The sequence below is a fragment of the Chenopodium quinoa genome, unplaced genomic scaffold (assembly GCF_001683475.1).
Source record: "Chenopodium quinoa cultivar QQ74 unplaced genomic scaffold, ASM168347v1, whole genome shotgun sequence".
NCBI lineage: Eukaryota > Viridiplantae > Streptophyta > Magnoliopsida > Caryophyllales > Amaranthaceae > Chenopodium > Chenopodium quinoa.
Window position 1 is genome coordinate 3419783 of NW_018745105.1, and position 19131 is coordinate 3438913.

General features: G+C 37.0%; 1 long non-coding RNA gene across 1 annotated transcript; it reads left to right on the plus strand.

Moving 5' to 3' along the window:
* The first annotated feature begins 39 nt into the window (after window positions 1-39).
* On the plus strand, window positions 40-1230 carry LOC110710016. The gene is made up of 3 exons (XR_002509093.1): window positions 40-563; window positions 682-1040; window positions 1118-1230. It is a non-coding gene; the product is annotated as an uncharacterized LOC110710016 (long non-coding RNA).
* Window positions 1231-19131: the final 17901 nt, after the last annotated feature.

Here is a 19131-nt window from a genome sequence, read left to right on the forward strand (position 1 = left end):
TATGAGAGATGATCTTTGGGCTAGTAAAATAGTTCAAAGCTCGCTAGAATGGATCCTATGAGGTCACACACAAAGGTATTGGGTTAAGCAAGTAAGAGGCCCATTAATGGGCCCTATGAGCATTTAACTAATCATGAATAGGATTGGGATAGTGTAGTTTGATTGGGATTAGGAATTTGGCTTTTTCATGGACTCTTATTTAGAGATGTGATCTATAAATAAGATCCATGCCTAGGGTTGATCAATTAAGTCACAATTAACTTACAGTGAATTGTGAATCAAGGCAACCAAATCCCAAAAACCCTAAACCTCCCTCTCTCTCTCACGGCACCCCTCTCCCCCATTGGACTTGCGGCCGGCCACTCCTGGTGGAGTTCGTGGTGGTTCATGACTAGTTCGTTGTTCATTCTTCTCAGTAGAAAGTCGGTTGAAGAGTTTGATCGCGACTAACTAGCATTAGTGGAGGTATTAATCCGTGCTTGTGGACCAAGTAGAGGAATCACGTTTGAGGTTCTTTGTCTCCCTTGTTCTTGTTCGATTACTAGTGGAATCACGCTTCAAAGGTATAATTGTTACTCTTTATGTGTTATGCATGAGATCCTTGGTTTGGTGCTTAATGAATGTGATTCATGTTTATTCCGCTGCGTAGTACCTATAATTCCTTACAGAAGCTTGTCGCAGGCAGATTAAGACGTGAAGATGAGGAGAAAATGGGGTTTACCACCTCAAGTGGCGTCGCCATTCTCGGTGGTGGACAGGACAGAACAACATCATGCTTCGTTGCACATAAAGTTAGCGACGAAGCTGTTGTGGTTCACATAGCGTCGTCTCCTCTGCATAAACAGCAGAAGATGGACGATGCCCTAGTATTTTAAGATGTGGAGATACGCTTTCCTTCTGAATTTCTCAACCTTGCTAAGAGGAATCGTCAGCCTATGTTCCCTCAACTAAATCAAGTGTTGTTTCGGGGTTCTCGAGAGCATTTGGCTGGGACTTCCAATTTGGACATCGCGTCGGAGGATGCTTCCGTTCATCTTTATGTAGTTTTCCTTCCTTTGTTTATTTGGTTAGCAATGTGTATTTTGGTTTGTAATTCGTGTTTTGCTGGATTGGACAGTATTTGCAAAATTCCCTGGTTTTGAGGGAGAGGGTGATCGGGTTGGCTAAGGATATGAAGAGGTTGGATGATGTTGCGAAGAATAGTGAAGCTAAGACAAAGAATGCAACGAGGAAATTTTTGACCATGAGGAAGGAGCTCGACGAAGCGAATAAGAAAGTGGACAAACTTGAAAGTTGTTTAGAATAATTGTCCAAGAAGACGGACTAGCAATCAAAGAAGTTGGAGGAATAAGCCCAATAGTTGCAGGATCAGGCCAAGCAACTGAAGGAGCAAGCTTAGCATTTGGAAGACAAAGTTTTTATCATTCGGGATAGACACCAAGCTTTGTCAAAGGTGCAAGGTGAGCTGTTGACAATAAAAAAGGAGTTAGACGACGCTCTAGATGAGGGTGCGGAGCTGGAGATCAAGCTCAAGGCTAAATTGATGAAATAGTACCCGGATGGGAAGGATTCGGGTGGCGACCTCAGGAGCACATTAATCGTTTTATAGCTAATGGAGGAGCTCTAGTTGCACTAGGAGATCATACTGTAGTGGTTTCGACTACGGATTCAAGACCTCATCCGTCGATCATTGTTCGTTATTCCTCCGTCCACTGGCGATGCTGGAGCGTAACCGACAACTGGTGAAGGCGTTAGGGATAATGCTCAGGCCGACGAGATCGTTAAGGACGTCGTCGAGGAGCTGAACACTGATGACAATGCTACTGAAGGCGCGTTGTTTGAAGAACATTGGTTATGATGGTTTCGCTTTCTTTTGTTATGTATTTCTGTTTTTGTTTCGTACCTTGATGTTCTTTCTTTTTGGCTTGGATATTTTCCTGTTGATTCTTTTCAATTCTCTTGTTTTGGATTTTGTTTCTTTATGTTCCACTTGATGACAAGTGGTTCTTTTGAACATTGTTGTGACTTTGTCATAAATTTTGTTATGATATTTTTCCTTTGTTTCATTTATTGTCTTTTGCTTTTGATCTGCGTATAGCAAGAAATGTAAGGAAAAGATTTAATAGTTTAGAGAAAAATAGTTAAGCTAGAACCAAAACAAAAGGGAACAAACGAATAAGAATAATATAAATTAGAAGGTATTTATTAGTCTGTTTCTAAATACACTAGATAATGTAATAAATGAAAGATGTAAAACTTAGTAAATTTTTATTTTATACATTGGTCTTTTCGATGTCAATGTTTTCATCGAAGACTATATATACTCGAGTTAAGCCTTCGTTGTTTGCCAATGCCCCTTGCGTCCCAGCGTCGATGCTGAACACTAAAGACTAAGTTTGTAGTTCAGGTGTCGGGTGTTTGGCGTTGGACGCTAAGGTCATATTTTCCTAGGATTTGTTTTGTTTTGATGTTCTTATTTGAACGTCAAATATCCTCATCCTTTTAGAGGATGTTAGTGCAGTCGACGACGATTTTTTTGTGTCGTTTGATGTGATTTTGGGTCATGAGCTGAGTCTTTTGTTTCGTCGCTGCATATTTCGTCGATTAATGTACTGCAAAACTAACATGGTTAGAGTATCGTTGGCCGTTGATATGGTCAACGACCCTTCGATGCTTAAGTTAGAACTCGTAGTGAAAATAAGTAATCAAATGTAAGATCAGAGATGTTACCTTATCGTTGACGAATACTCTTTTGACACTTTAGAAGTAGTAATTTTTGAGATGAGTTGCGTTCCAACTTCTTGGAACAGGTTTACCTTGCTGATCGCACAGTCAATAGGCGTTGTTGCCGATGAATTGGGTGATCTTGTATGGACCTTTCGGGGGGGGGGGCAGCTTACCGTTGGTAGGGTCCTCTGTGTTTTGGAAACTTTCCTTAGTACCCAGGCACACATTTTTATTGAAGCTTCTTGCGACTATTTGTTGTTACGCTTCCATTCTGATTAGGGCTATTTCTCGCAATTCTCTAACTGCGTCTAAGCTGTCTTCCATTTCTTCTTGGTTTCTGTCTTCCGTCATCAGCCCAAATCAAGACGTTTGAAATTCAAATTTTACTAGGAAGACGGCTTCACAACCATAGATAAGGGAGAAAGGCGTCTATCCTGTTACACGCCTCGACGTCGTTCGATTGGCCCACAGGACGGTTATCTTCCTTTTGCTGATTTTAATTTACTTTTGATAGCGTTCAAAATGACTTTGTTGTTGGATTTTGCTTGTCCATTAGCTTGGGGGTATCTTGGTGTCGACGTCCCCAATTCTACTCAAAATGTTCTACAAAACGAACGAGTTTTGTTGCTAATAAACTGTGATCCGTTGTCACAGACTGTCACCGACGGAATGCAAAACCTGCAAATAATGTTAGTCCACGGAAACGAGATGACTTCCTTGTCTGTCACTTGTTTCAAGCCAATTGCTTCTATCCATTTATAAAAATAATCTATTATTGCTAGCATATAAACTCTTTGTCCTGGTGCAGCAGGTAGCTTCCCGACGATGTCCATTCCCTAACTCATGAAAGGCCATAGAGATAAGGTTTGGTGCAAGGATTCCGAATGCTTGTGGACTGTGTTGGCAAATCCCTGACAACTATCACATTAGGCAACATACTTGACGGGGTCCTCATGGAGTGTTGACTAGAAGTATCCTCGTCTCTTTGCGAGTCTTTCTAGTCCTCTGCCCCCTGAAGTGATTAGTGTATATGCCATCGTGTAAGTGGCTAAGGACGGATTGTTGTTCATGACTTTGGAGTCATCTTTTTGATAATCCTGACGCTGACTTATGGAACATGACTCCGTCGATGAGGTGGTATCTGGAGGTTTTGTATTTTAGTTTACGGGCTTCTGTTAGGTCGTTGGGAGGGTGTCGTTGGTGAGGTAATTTATGAGTGGTTTTGTTCAGTCGTTGTCATTATTGACGTTGTCGACGGGGAGGATTGCATTTTGTTGATACGGAAGGTTTTTGTAAGTTGACTAGGGGTATCGATGTTAAGGTGGTCTTTTTGAGTGCGAAGCTAAATTTGCAAGTGCGTCAGTTTGGGAGTTTTGGTATCTTGGAATTTGTTGTATTGCATTAAAGTGTGTGGCTTTTTCTTTGGCTACTTCGAGGTAGGCTGTCATTTTAGAATCTTTTTGCTGTGAAGTCTCTTGTCAGTTGGCCGACGATGAGGAGGGAGTCACTGTACACGTCCAGAGTTGTTGCCCCCAAGTCTTTGGTGACTATCAATCCTGAAATTAATGCTTCATATTCCACTTCATTATTAACGACTTTGAAATCACAAGATATAGATCGCATTATCATGTCCCCTTATGGTGACTTTAGCAACATTCCCACGCCAGCTCCACATTGATTGGATGATCCATCTACGAACATGATCCATTTGCTTTCTTTGTCGACGTTATTTATTTCTTCTACTTCTTTGTCAGCTACGGCCTGCAGATCGGGGCTTAAGTCAACCACAAATCTGCCAAAGCTTGTGACTTGATTGCTTTTCCAGGTTGATATTCAATGCCGAGTGTATTAAATGAAATCTCCATTTGCCTAATTATCTTGTTAGCTCTAGTTTTCTAAAAACAGACTTGATAGGATAGTTAGTCATCACCACTACGTGGTGGGTTTGAAAATAATACCTTAATGTAGACACCTAAAAATGTCTCCCCAAAACCAAACACGATGATGAACAACCTTTCATCGCCACTATTGGTCGGGTCAAGTATTTAATCGTTGGAGTGCTTAAATCCATAATCAATCCCAAAAAATTTCGTAAACCAACCCAATTCTTAGCCCATTTTGCTAAACTATAACTTATTTTCCACTTTTTGTGTCCACATCGCAAAACCGAGCTTAACTAATTGTTTGGCCCTATAATTTTGATCCAAATATAATTTGGTTTGATAGGCCTTGAAATAAAATTTCCAACGATATATCATAAGCCCAATTCCGATTTAAACGAAGAAGATATGAGCAAAACACTAAACTCGGCCCAAAACCGAAACCCTTCCACTAAAACGTCCATATCTCAAAATCTACAAAATATTTTGAACTGATTCTAATTGGGTTGGAAATTAGAATTGATAATATTTCCAATGATATATTATATTTCTTATTTCGAGTTCCGAATCAAAAGTTATCACGGTTTTAAAAACGCGTGAAAACAGAAAAATACCGCTTCAAGGTATGCACACCGCGTGACGGAGTTATGCACCGTGTCACGGCACACATGCCGTGACACGACATTCAATTAGGGTTTTTTTTGCGGAGCCTTTCACTTATAGGTTTCCGTGCTTCACCCCTCATATATTCTCTATAAAGACAAAGCTGATTTCTCCAGTTTCGGGGCACCAAAAATCATTCTCTTCTCTCTTTATCATATTCTAAGCCTTAAATCTACTATCCCAACTACACTATTCCTTCCCTAAGAACTCCAAGGAGTACATACAACACCAAAAGTTCTATACTTAAACCAAGACGTGAAAGGTAAAATTGATTAAGGGTTTGGACTAAATCAACTCTACTTTTATTTGATTTAATTTCAATTTAATGTTATTTATATTGAAGTTACTAACAGTTTCTTCATGATGTAGCTATTCAAGGAAATGCGGAAAGTGAGTAATTAATCACTTAATAATTACTCTTATTATTATTATTATTATTCTTATTGCTAGTATCATGATTAGGGTTATTATTATAATTTGATTTGATTAACGATTTATTGTTAAATTACTTCCAATGTTGATGTTTATTCTATTATATTTAATGTTGATCACCATATTGCATGTTTAAAGGAAATATGTAATTGAAAATAACGTTTAATAAGTGTAGGGAATATTTTAAGCATCCCACACTGGAGCCCCACTGTGATCATACACTTAAATATGGTGACGTATAAAGGGAAGGAAGTTAGAGAAAAAGAGTTGCCAACAAGTTTTAGGAGCTTGTAAACTGTTCAGAGGGTGAAGGTTACACCCCTTCACGATCCATGAGATCGTTAACACCATAGTGGTCTAGAACCATGACTAGATATTCGGGGATGAAGGTACAAATCCAACCTAAAAGAGATTGAACCTGCCCTAAAAATAGGCCTCTACGTTATTCTTCTCATATTCACGTGCGCTTTCGACTAACATACAATCAATATATTAATCCTAAACCTGTTCAATCTATGTTGGTTAAAAATTAATGAACAAACAAATCTTATTAATGGCGATCACTTGAATTAAAATCACTGTAGACATCTACTTTTGGCCTCCTGTCCCGACATGAAGTGCAATGACGATAAGTAAAACCATCTTCGTGTTGGATTGAAGTGAAGAATGCTTATGGATAACTAGTTAAGCCACAAAACACAAAAACTAGCCCAAACCAAAAAAAAACAAGCTAAACAAGGTCCAATTAATTAAATCCGATCAATACTAGGCTTAAGCCCGTGCTTAAAACCCAATAATGACGGATTTAAGAGCGCCTAGGTTAAATTTTAATGTTGTCGCAGGAAAATCCGTGCGCATCTCAATCAGTCGCGCTGGGAAGGCACGCGCAACTCATTCAGTTGCGCGCGACACTCAGCGCAACCTCTAGAGATGCGCTCATAGAAGATTCAGAATTTTACGAAAATATAGAATCAAATCTTACCATAATGTCGCGCGCAAGACACTCAGTTGCGCAGCCCATAGCAGCGCAACCCAATCACTTGCGTTGGGATGCCGCGCGCAACTAATCTTGTTGCACGCGACACCTGCTGCGGCAAAATGTTCAAAACCCTAATCCTACCCATTCCTTATAAATAGAGACTTATTCGAGGCTTAAACACACAGAAAAATAACCTAAAACTCTGGTAGAATACTTGTGAACTTGTGCTACCTAACCCCTCTTGTCTTAAACACTCACCCCTTGATATTTTGTTACTACGGTGGAGGTTCCCCAACAAGAAGGTGTCCATAAGTGTTCAAAACGAAGATCTAGCAAAGAGAAGTGGTAAATTCCCGAGCACTTAGATAAATCATATTTATTTTCTTGTTTAAAAGAACCTTAATTAATTAATTAGTGTTGTTTGATCACCTTAAAAGGACTAATTAATTATTTCCACATAGTACATTGTGTTAAATAAATATTAGAATTGGATAATTAATTGTTGGTTGATCACTTAAGCCAAGACGAATATTGTTTATTTTCTTGTTCTTTTCACGAAATTGATTAAATAAAGAATAACGACGTTGCAATGTAATTCCTACGTGAATTAACGTGTGTAAATAAAATCAACTAACTTAGTTTTAGGTATCGTGTTGCATATATTGTTTGGTAATGAAATTGTAAAAAAGGAAGAGCTAGTAGAGGCCTTACTGGGGCTAAAATAGCGATTCGTCCCTAAAAGGAACGTTATTTTAGTACACTCGCTCCCGAACTCATTTCTGGTTTATGTAGGCCAATTTGGGCATGGGTAAACTTACGATTCGTGCTAATTATTCCATGAACTCCACATGGAAGAAAGGCATGAACGAGGTTTATGAGTTTTCCTAAAACTCAATGGCGACTCCTACTTGTTGCTTATAAAAAAGCGTAATGATAGAATCAATTCTAATTCAAGGTCCCCCAAATAGTATGGAATTTAAATCCTAATACACACTAACAAGTGTAAAGTCCTAGGCTTTTAAACGGCCATGGGCATCTAAGGAAGGCCCCCTTACGATGGGATCACCCTCCTTACAGTGGCGACTCCACTGGGGACTTAGAGGTTACATGATTAGTTCTTAGTTATGGTCCAAGGTTTCCAACACTAGGTTGCCTATGGGTTGTAACGAGAATTAACTTGGATAATCTCTAGTTAGAGAGCGAGACTTGAACGCATAATATCTTCCTTTTGCACAAAAGTAAAAACCAAACAAGCAACATTGCATCATGCATAAGCATAACACACTTTAACCATTGGGGATTGGCTCATTGATTAGGGGTCGCTAACACTAGGCTTCTATCCCGAAATCAATAACAATCACCCCACCCATGTCACCAACAAAATGTTGGGAGGATGATGCCATTAGTCAACACGTCAAGTGATTGATTTGTGCGTCGTTTCTTAAGGTATGGCACCTTTGGACACCCGAGCCTCTTTGACCTTAGAATGACATTACGTGAATCTTGGCTTATGACATGCTTTATGTGCTTATGTGACTATATTCAACGTGTTAAGATAGTTTTTTTTTTTTTTTTTTTTTTGGTCTAGGTTCCCATTTACGAAGTAGTCTCTTCGTAAATTTGAGTCATGCTCAAAAGGTAACATATAAAAAAAAACGATGACAAAACAAAAAACAAAGAGAAGAGCGCTCGATTTAAAAAAACAAAATATAAAAAATCCTACGAGCAAGTGGCGCGCGCAACTTAATAAGCTGCGCGACCCCTACCAGCGTAAAAGATTCAGTTGCGCGCGCCTTCCGCGTGCAGCTTAATCTCATGCGCACGCCCACTGTTACAAGTCGATTTGATTTTTTTAAAAAAATTGACTCGTTAAAACAATATCTTCATTGGATAATTGTTTAAGGGTGATGTTATCCGTTCGAATATATCTTGCGTCATTTATTTTTTTTCCTTTCTTCTAAACAAGCATATCGATTTACTTACCCTCTCGTACTTCCTTTACGGCTGGTTCTCAAGCTTGGGAACGAAGACTCACGGGTGCTCGTATTCTACGTTTATCATCAAGTAATCCACCTCTTTCAAACCACCTTCCCTCGACCACTAGTCCTAGTCCAACAACAATGTCAACCATCGAACAACTCCAAGAAGAAATTGTTCGCTTGAGAGAAGAAAAGGCTCAAGAGGCCGAGGAAAGAAGAATTAGAAACTTGAAAAAGCTGAAAAGAAAAATGTCGAGGCTCTAGCCTTGCAACAAAAGATGGAACAATTATCCGTCAAAGAAAAGTCGTCAGAGAAGCTTATTCTTCGTTCCACCATGGGGAACAAGTACTTCGACGCAGACTAGTTTGCTCCTCCCTCAGGACTTGCTTTACTAGAAAAGTTCGTAGCTATGGACTTGCCAATATTTAAGGTGACCAATAATCCACCAAACCACTTAATGTGATTTACTGACACCATGAGGGAGTTGATCCTAAGCTTTATGCTTTGACTTTCCCTTTATCTTTAGACCCAACCACAAGAGAGTGGTACTATGGGTCAGATCCAAAATTTAAAACAACATGGGAAGATGTAGTTTCGGCTTTCATTACCCAATATGAGAGTAACGTAGAGTTCAAATCGACTCTACGTGAACTTGAAATGCTTAAGCAAGGCGACGATGAAGGTTTCCTTGCTTTCTATGGTAGATGGAGAGAAAAGGCGGCCCACCTTGCCCAAAGGCCACCTGAACTCGAGTTAGTACAACAATTCATTGACAACTATCATGAAAAGTACAACAAACATATACGCTACGTTGGTTTAGACACTTTCAAAAGGTCTATTCTGTGGCTACTAGGATTAAAGATGATCTTGCTAAAGAGAAAGCAAATAAACCCCATTATCATCATCAACCTAAGAATAACTACAAAAAAGGGAATGATAATACATCATCCTCTATTGATGTATTTGCGACCACCACGCAATACAATAATACAAATCAATACAACAATAATGATCCTAGAAGGAGGTGGACAAAAGAAAGAAATTTTACACCATTTCCTGTAAGCTATAAAGAGTTATTAGAAAAATTAAGCGAAAAAGGCTTACTTGCGCCAACAGGGCCGACACCACCCACTCCACCAGAAAGAAGGTTTCCTCCATGGGATGGTAATTCTTATTGCGCTTATCATAGAAGTGTTGGGCATGGTACTGAACATTGCTACGTCTTAAAGCAAAAAATACAAGATTTAGTAGACGATGGGAGAATTCCCACGCCTAAACCTAACAATAATGCATCCCCATTAGGATTGTTTCATATTGATGAGGATCATATGGAAGTGGTACGTTCAATCCTTTGGACTATATCACACCTATAGAAAAACCTCTAGCCACAATACTCATAGGGGAAACTAACGAAGTATGTGGACTATGGGACGACGACTTTCAAGACTTATATGTATCTAAGTATGCCGTCGTCCCACCTCTATCTTGTTTACAAAATGAGACAAATGGAGTGCTTGATTGGGATCATTTCTTGGGGAAGTCACAAGACCTATCAAATCTCTCCTTGGATGAACAATGGCATCAAGCACAACTCATGGAACATCTTGAAATGGAGGCACATCCAAAGCCTCTAGAAGAAAGTTGGTTTGTGAGTCCTACAACTAATCCAAACGAGGTAGATCATTTAACTTGTTCTGGGCTTGCTTGCTTACTTACTTACTAGCGAGAAATCCGACAAATCAATCATTTTCACTAATGATGATTTGCCTTCAAAAGACACTACCCACAACAATGCATTATACTTAACTGTGGGGTGCAAGGGATACAATATCCCTCTTACTTTGGTAGATAATGGGTCAGCTGTAAACGTATGCCCATTGCGAATTGCAAAATACTTAGGCCTTAATCGATAAAAGATTTTCAATCAACAACACAAAGTATTAGGGCTTATGACAACTCAAGAAGATCGATGTGTGGATCTATTAAGCTACCAATTACCACAAGCCCAATTCAAAAGATGGTAGAATTCCATGTTATGGACATTAAACCTACATTAAACCTTCTACTTGTACATCCTTGGATACATGAGCTTGGTGCAATACCATCCTCACTTCATTAAATGATTAGGTTGAACTATCAAGGGCTTCCTATGACTATACATGCTTCTCCACTCAAAATCGCCATAAATGACCAATCACTTTTGGAAATAAACCATGATAATGATGAAGAGGACATGTGGGGATTTGCCGTAGAGCCAATCTACACAATTGAAATGGAAGAAAGCCTTGAAGAACCATTCAAGCTTGATCCATATTCCACCAAGATAGTAAACAACATCTTATTCAAGAGTAGTTACTTTCCTGGGATGCCTTTGGGAATGGGAATGAAGAAATCTATCTTACTTCCTATCCCAAAGAAAAGTTTCTCCTTTGGATTGGGATATAAACCAACCAAAGAAGAACTAGAGTCTCACAATGTGAAAAACAAAACACGCAGAGACAACAATAAGAAAGGGATAATCACTTTACTCTCATCCTACCAACAAATCCTTAATGGACAATTCATTAGGGAGGGAGAAGATTACCCATGCTATGACTTTCCAGAACCATTAGTTCTGGAAGGAATCAAGAAGCCTGGATTCGAAATATTCCACGATTGCTACTTCTTAAATGAAGATCTTAAAATCGTTGAATAAAAAACGCCCAACTCCAGGGTGCTATGATTGGCAAGCGTTTAACTTGCTATTTGGACTAGAGAAAAATCATGTCGCTACAATGACCAATCAGAATGCCATTCAAGATGAAGCTTTTGACCTAACCTCATTGATCACCCCTTCTAATGAAACCTTTGAGCATGGATGGAGGAATCTTTCAAATGGACCAATCACAAAGGCGATAAACTAGAGATCATCACAGGCGAAGGGAAGATGTTTGAAGAATCAGACAATGAATCTAGTATAGGCTCTAGAGAAGCTGAAAATATAGGCCTTGTGGCCATTATTGAATCTTTATTTTCTAGTTCTAAGGACAAGGATCCCAAAAAGGATTCTTCTATTGATGTACTCTCTTTTGATTTTAATAATATGAGCTCTATTTCCGAGTATATGCCTTCTCTTGAATCTTTTGAATGCAACAATCAATCTAATAAAGATGCTAATAATAATAAATTGGTTGAACTAATGATGAATGAGAACAAAAGAACCCTATCATTGAAGAAACTGAAATAGTCAATATAGGAACCAATGAAAACAAAAGAGAAGTCAAAACTGGCTTAACTCTAAATCCGGAAGAGCGATCGACCCTCATATTGACGCTCAAAGAATTTGAAGACGTGTTTTCTTGGTCATACAGGACATGCCTGGAATAGATAGGGAAATCGCGGACCATACCATTCCCTTGAACCTTACCTCTAAACCAGTAAAAAAAAAACTTCGATGAATGAAACCTGATGTCGCATTAGAAATAAAAGAAGAAGTACAAAAACAATTGGACGCAGGTTTCATTCGCTTATGTAATTATCCAGAATGGGTGGCGAACATCGTCCCATTCCCCAAAAAGGATGGACGAGTTCGCATGTGTGTCGATTTTAGGGACCTTAATAAGGCTAGCCCTAAAGACGATTTTCCTCTACCATATATTGATATATTGGTAGATAACATGGTTGAACATGCGATGTTATCCTTTATGGATGGATACGCAGGTTACAACCAAATTTTAATGGCAAAAGAAGACGAAGAAAAGACATGCTTTATTACCCTTTGGGGTACATATTGCTATACAGTCATGCTATTTGGTTTAAAAAATGCAGGAGCTACGTACCAAAGAACGGCTACGACTCTCTTGCATGATATGATGAATAAAGAAATAGAAGTGTATGTGGATGATATGATTGTAAAGTCCAAAGATAGAATGGGACATATAAAAGCTTTACGCAAATTTTTCGCTCGCATAAAAGAATACAAAATGCGATTGAATCCACAAAAATGCGCCTTTCGGAGTAACTTCTGGCAAGTTACTTGGATATGTAGTTAGCACACGTGGTATTGAGATCGATCTCTCTAAAATAAAGGCAATTGTTGACATGCCTCTCCCTCAAACAGAAAAAGAAATTAGGGGGTTCCTTGGCAAACTAAAGTACATTAGTCGATTTATCAACAAATTGATTATGACTTGTGAGCCAATATTTAAAAAATTAAAAAAGAGGAAAAACATGAATGGGACGATCAATGCCAAAAGGCGTTCGAGAAAATCAAAGATTATCTCAAAAGTCCACCAATTTTAGCACCACCAATACCCAAACTACCTCTTAGGCTATACATCACGGTTACAGACACGACCACAGGCGCCATGTTAGCACAAGATCGAGGTAGAAAAAGTCGACCGTGCAATATATTACATGAGTAAAAAGTTCATTCAATATGAAAAAAAATATAGCACCTTGGAAAAAACAAGTCTAGCATTAGTGTGGGCAACTAAAAAATTACGACATTATATGCTACCATACACCACTCATATAATTTCTCAACAAAATCCGATAAAGTATTTGTTTGAACAACCACCTATACAAGGAAGGATATCCAAGTAGTTGGTGATGTTAGCCGAATTCGAGCTAAAATATATTCCTGAAAAATCAATGAAAGGAAAAGTGATTTCCGATTTTCTAGCCCAACATCCAGTTTAAACAAGTCATGCAAAAACTACTCATCTTCCGGATGAAGAGATTCTCATGACACAAGATGACAAATGGGTAATTTACTTCGACGGTGCATCCAATAAAAAAGGATGTAGCGTAGGAGTGTTACTCATAAGTCCAGAGGGAGCACATACTCCAATCTCTGTTAAATTAGACTTTGAGGTTACTAATAATGCCGCGGAATGTGAAGCGTGCATTATTGGATTAGAAGCAACAGCTAGCATAGGTGTGCAAAAATTAGAGGTATATGGAGATTCTAGTTTGATTATAAATCATATACTGAAAAAATGGAAAATAAAGAACTCTACAATGATATTATACCAAGCACACCTAGAGCAACTCATCGAGTATTTTGAACATATTGATTTTAAATATCTCCCAAGAGATGAAAATCAATTTGCCGATGCGCTAGCAAAATTAGCCTCAATGATCAACATTCCAGATCACTTAAATATTATGCCATTATGCGTTGATAGAAGAGAAGAACCAGCATATTGCAACGCAATAGAGGAAATAAATGACATCGAAGGAGATAATCCTTATTATGATCATATCCTCCAATATATTACCCATGGCACATATCCTGAAAATACTTTATCGAAAGACCAACGAGCCTTAAGAACACTTGCGGCACAATACGGTCTAGTAAACGGTCAATTATGCAAAAAAGGACCTAATGGTCAAAGCTTATCGCGTATAGACCAACCCGAATCCACACGCCTTATGGAAGATACTCACAAAGGTGTTTGTGGACCTCACATGAATGGCAAAATGCTTGCTAAAAATAATTTCACGACAAGGGTACTATTGGTCCACTATGGAACATGATTGCATACAATATGTCAAAAAATGTCCAGAATGCCAAATGTTTGCTAATTTACAACACCTTCCACCATCCGAACTATACAATCTCACTTCCCCTTGGCCTTTTTCAACTTGGGGAATTGACATAATTGGTAAAATTTCTCCAACAGGAGCAGGAGGGCACGAGTACGTATTAGTAGCCATCGATTACTTTACCAAGTGGATTGAGGCTGCTTCTTACGTGAATATCACTTCTAAACATGTCGCAAAGTTTCTCGAACAAAAAATATTTTGTAGATATGGAGTTCCACATGAACTAATTAGTGATCAGGGATCTCAATTCAAAGCTGAAGTCGAGACCCTCTTAACTCGTTATAAAGTAAAACATCATCACTCATCTCCATACAGTCGTCAAATGAATGGAGCTGTAGAATCGACAAATAAAAACATAACAGTCATCATTAAGAAAATGACAGAAAGTTATAAAGACCGGCCGAATAAACTACACTTCGCATTGTGGGGTTATAGAACGTCCATACGAACATCAATAGGGGTAACTCCATACTCCTTAGTTTTTGGAATGGACACAGTTCAACTGGAAATACCATCCCTACGCATCGTACTCAAAAGTAAGCTACCGGAAGCTGAATGGGTAAGAGCGAGGTATGAAGAGCTTTTATTCCTCGATGAATGACGATTAAGAGCTTTGCATCATGTACAAGTCTACCAACGGCGCATTGCGCGTCATTTTAATAAAAGGGTAAAACCCAGAAATATCAAAGAAGGTGACTTTGTACTAAAGGAGGTTAGGGGTCCACCAACCGATCCAAGAGGAAAATTCAAGCCTAATTGGATAGGTCCCTACCGCGTAATTAAAATCCTATCAGGAGGAGCCGTCAGATTAATGGATATTGGAGGAGATGAAATTCACCAATTAATAAACATTGATCGACTTAAAAAATATTACATATGAAACCCGGATAAACTCGTTCATTCATTAAATAAATCATTTTTTTAGCATTCAATCGAAAGATTCTAAGTATTATGCACTTTACTGAATAACACGGCAAAGGACATAACACTTGGGGGGAGGGGGGTAATTTAAAAATAATAGACCATTCTAAGTGTTCAGATTTTTTTGAACATCACGAAAAACTCTTCACACTTGGGGGGTAATAATGAAAATAATTTTTTTTTAAAAAAAAAACACTCGTAGTACACGTGTCGTGCTGTAGGGAAGGTTTCAAGCATTACCCCAAACTTGAACCCCACTGTGATCATACACTTAAGCTTGGTGGTGTCCAAAGGGAAGGAAGTTGTAATCCCCCGTATTTATAAATATTTTATAAATGAAAATTTATTTTATTTATAATATTTAATTTTACTTTTCCGGAATTTAATTTCAAAAATTTCAAATTATTAATTTGGGTCAAAAATTATTTTGGTATAAATTATTTTATGAACCTTCATTTTATAATTTATTTCAATACAACTAAAGTTTAGTCCATTTCATTCATTAGGCCTATTAATTTTATGAGGTCCAATCTTTCTCTTTACCCTACAACATTCTCCCTTATAAATACCCCATTAATCCCCAAAAATTTTCCACACAAAAGGTTAGTCTTATTTTCTTTCTCCTTTATTTTATTAATTTGTGTAATTATAATTATTGATTTATGGGTTTAGATTTAATTGTTTGAAATTAATTAAATTAGTATCAGATTGTATTTTGATGAATTTTCAGATTTTATAAATGTCATAATTTTCAGATTTTGTAAATTTTATAACCTAGGGTTTTTAATTATTGAAAATCATGATTTTAGGGTTTTTATGAATAATTGATTTAGGGCTTTTATAGTAATGATGTTTTAAAATTTTGGTGATTATAACTAATGATTAGTTTTACTTAATTCGAGATTATTTTGAACACGTAAATTCGTGATTTAATTTTCAGATTTCCGTTCGTTAATATTAATCCCGATCAGGTTCTGAACTCATCGGATTTCGACAAAAAAGTAGGGTTTTCCATATGGAAACAACATTTTAAGAAAGACTCATAACCTTTGGTAGTGAGCACCACCATCTCGTGACCAAATTCAGCCTCTAAATATGATTTTCGGGCAGTTTTTGATTATTTAACTAGTTACTTTGTGTTTAAATATTTTTCAATCTTTAGTTTTGATTATTAAAAGTAATATTCAGATTATAAAGTATGAATATTTGGGTTAAAACTATTCTAAACCATAATTTTAGAATTCTATTTATACTCCCGAGCTATTCCAATTAAACTATGTTCATGGGTTTCTTATAAAGTTTCAAATTTAAAGTTTTTAACTAAATTTTAGACTTTGTAATATGAATTGTATTGTTTTAGTATCAAAATAAGAAGTTTTAATATTTCTACATATTTTATTAAGCTACTACTTTGATATTTCAAGCGTATATTGTTGATTTTCCGAAAGATAATAACAAACTAAAATTTTAGATTTTCGTAGTAACTTAAGTGTGCTGAAATTTTATGTGTAAAGGTGTATTTTAAGGTTTTTATGAAGGAAATATAAAGAGTTATGTATAAGCTTTTAATTTTAATTAAAGGGAAGGTATTAAAGTGTTGTTTAATTAGATTTCAAGCATTACCCCTAGCTTGAACCCCACTGTGATCATACACTAAAGGACGGTGGCGTCCAAAGGGAAAGAAGATAGAGCAAAAGAGTCGCCAACAAGTTTTAGGAACTTGTAAACCGTTCACAGGGTGAAGGTTACACCCGTTAACGATCCAAGAGATCGTTAACTCCAATAGGTCTTGAACCATGACTGGTAGTTCGGGGATGAAGGTACAAATCTAACCTAAAAGAGATTGAACCTGCCCTAATAATAGGCCTCTACTTTATTCTGATCGTATTCATGTGCGCTTTCTGACTAACATGCAATCAATAGGATTAACCCTAAACCTGTTTATCTATGTTGGTTGAATTTAATGCACAAATAAAACTATTATTGGCGATCACTTGAATTATAATCAAATTAACCCTAAACAAGATTATTAATTATCTTATTAAGCGTGATTACAAGTACCACTTCCCTTTAAATATGCATAAATGGCGTGAACAAGCAATAACAATAAATATATAGATCAAGCAACATAATAATAAGTATAATAATAATCATAATTATCATAATTAAAATAATCATGTTAACAATAAAGCATAATATTAATAGCAAGATCCTAGGCATGATACTAACAAGATTAATAACAAACCCTAGCATGTCACTAAGCATCAAAAATCAAAGCTTTAGCCCTAACATAATACTAACATGAATATTAGGAAAAAAAATAGGAAGCATCGCAGGAATCATAATTATCATATTTGATATTATAACCTTTTCCCTAAACATTATACTAGGAATCATTGTTGTCATTCAAAACATCAAGCATCCTAACATGATACTTGGAATCATAATAACAACCTAAACATGATTTCTATATCATAATATCAATAAAATAAATTAAAACACTTACTTGGATGCCTCGTATCTCTTTCTAATAACAAAATACACAAGTTAGTAACTTCAAAGAAAATAATAAACAATTAAATTAAATAATTGAAAGAGAGATTTGGGATCAAACCCTCATAAATTAAAACTTTTCACGTCTAGGGCGAAGGCAACTTCGAACAATGCTAGGTGTATCTAGGTCTTGTGAAAGTGGAATTTTGTTTGAAAAAGAGTAGGTTTAGAAAAGAGAGATAAAATCAAGAATTTCTTGATGAGAGTTGGTGAAAATTAGAAAGAATAAAAATTCATGAGAATTGATGATTGAAAACAAAATTTTAAGAGGCTATTTATAGAGAAAATCAGCCAAAAAGATAAAAAATCGAAACAGAATTCTGACGCGCAAACACGAGGTTAGCGCCAGGCGGCAAGCTTAGCGTCAGGCGCTGACTAAATTATTGACGCGTTTTCTAAAATCAGATAGAAATTAACCGTACAGGAGGATAAAATCGTATTTTCCTAAAAAACGTTCTTTTATTCTGATTAAAACTCTAAAAAAGTCAACAAAAGTCAATTTATCAATGCTAATTGAATTAGGAATGAAAAGAACCTTCTAGAATAATCTAGAAGACTAAAACTATTCCTAATTGCATTAGGAATGATAAATCTATATTAGGCCCTCCTCTAGATCATTGCGCCGCATATAAGGCTCAAACCGGGCCCAGTTTAGTAATTTGTCCATAACTTCCTCAATATTCATCGAAATTGGGCTTATAATATATCGTTGGAAAGCTCTTTTTAAGCCCCATCCAACTACACTACTATTGGACCCATATCATGGACCAACCAAACTGGTATGGCTGTTTTCTTAAAATAGATTTTCAAAAACAGAGAGAAGAGAAAAGAGATTAAAACTATCCGCAACACTAGACTTTCCACTCTTTCACTTCATTCGATTACGATTCGACGCGAAAGGTAATCATCACCGGGTTTGGTTTTGGGGAGACACAAATGGGTGTCTGCATTAGTATTGCTGTAAATTTGGTTGTTTGGGTATTGATTGATGTTTTGTTGTTTGGTTTAGGAGAGGACCTCATAGAAGGTGTTTTTAGTTGGAAAAGCGTTTTACCAACTTGTTTATTCAAGGCACATACTAGTTATGAAACCTTGATTGTAGGTGCATGTTTAAGGACTGATTGAGAACTTAGTATCATGCATAGGAACGACTAGGTTAAATTGTTTGGTTAGACATTGTGAATTTCATATGATGTGCACTATTTTATATTGCAAGTATTATTCGTGCTCTAATTATGCAAGGTACGGATTGGTGTAAAGATTAATTTATTACTCATTCATGATTATGCAAACAGGATGAGTAAAGGAAGAATTCAAGTCTTATAAGACGAGGTTGAGGTTTTGGGGTTCCTTATGCACTCAAGGTGTTTATACACTGAGGTAGTAAAGGAATAAATAATAACTGTT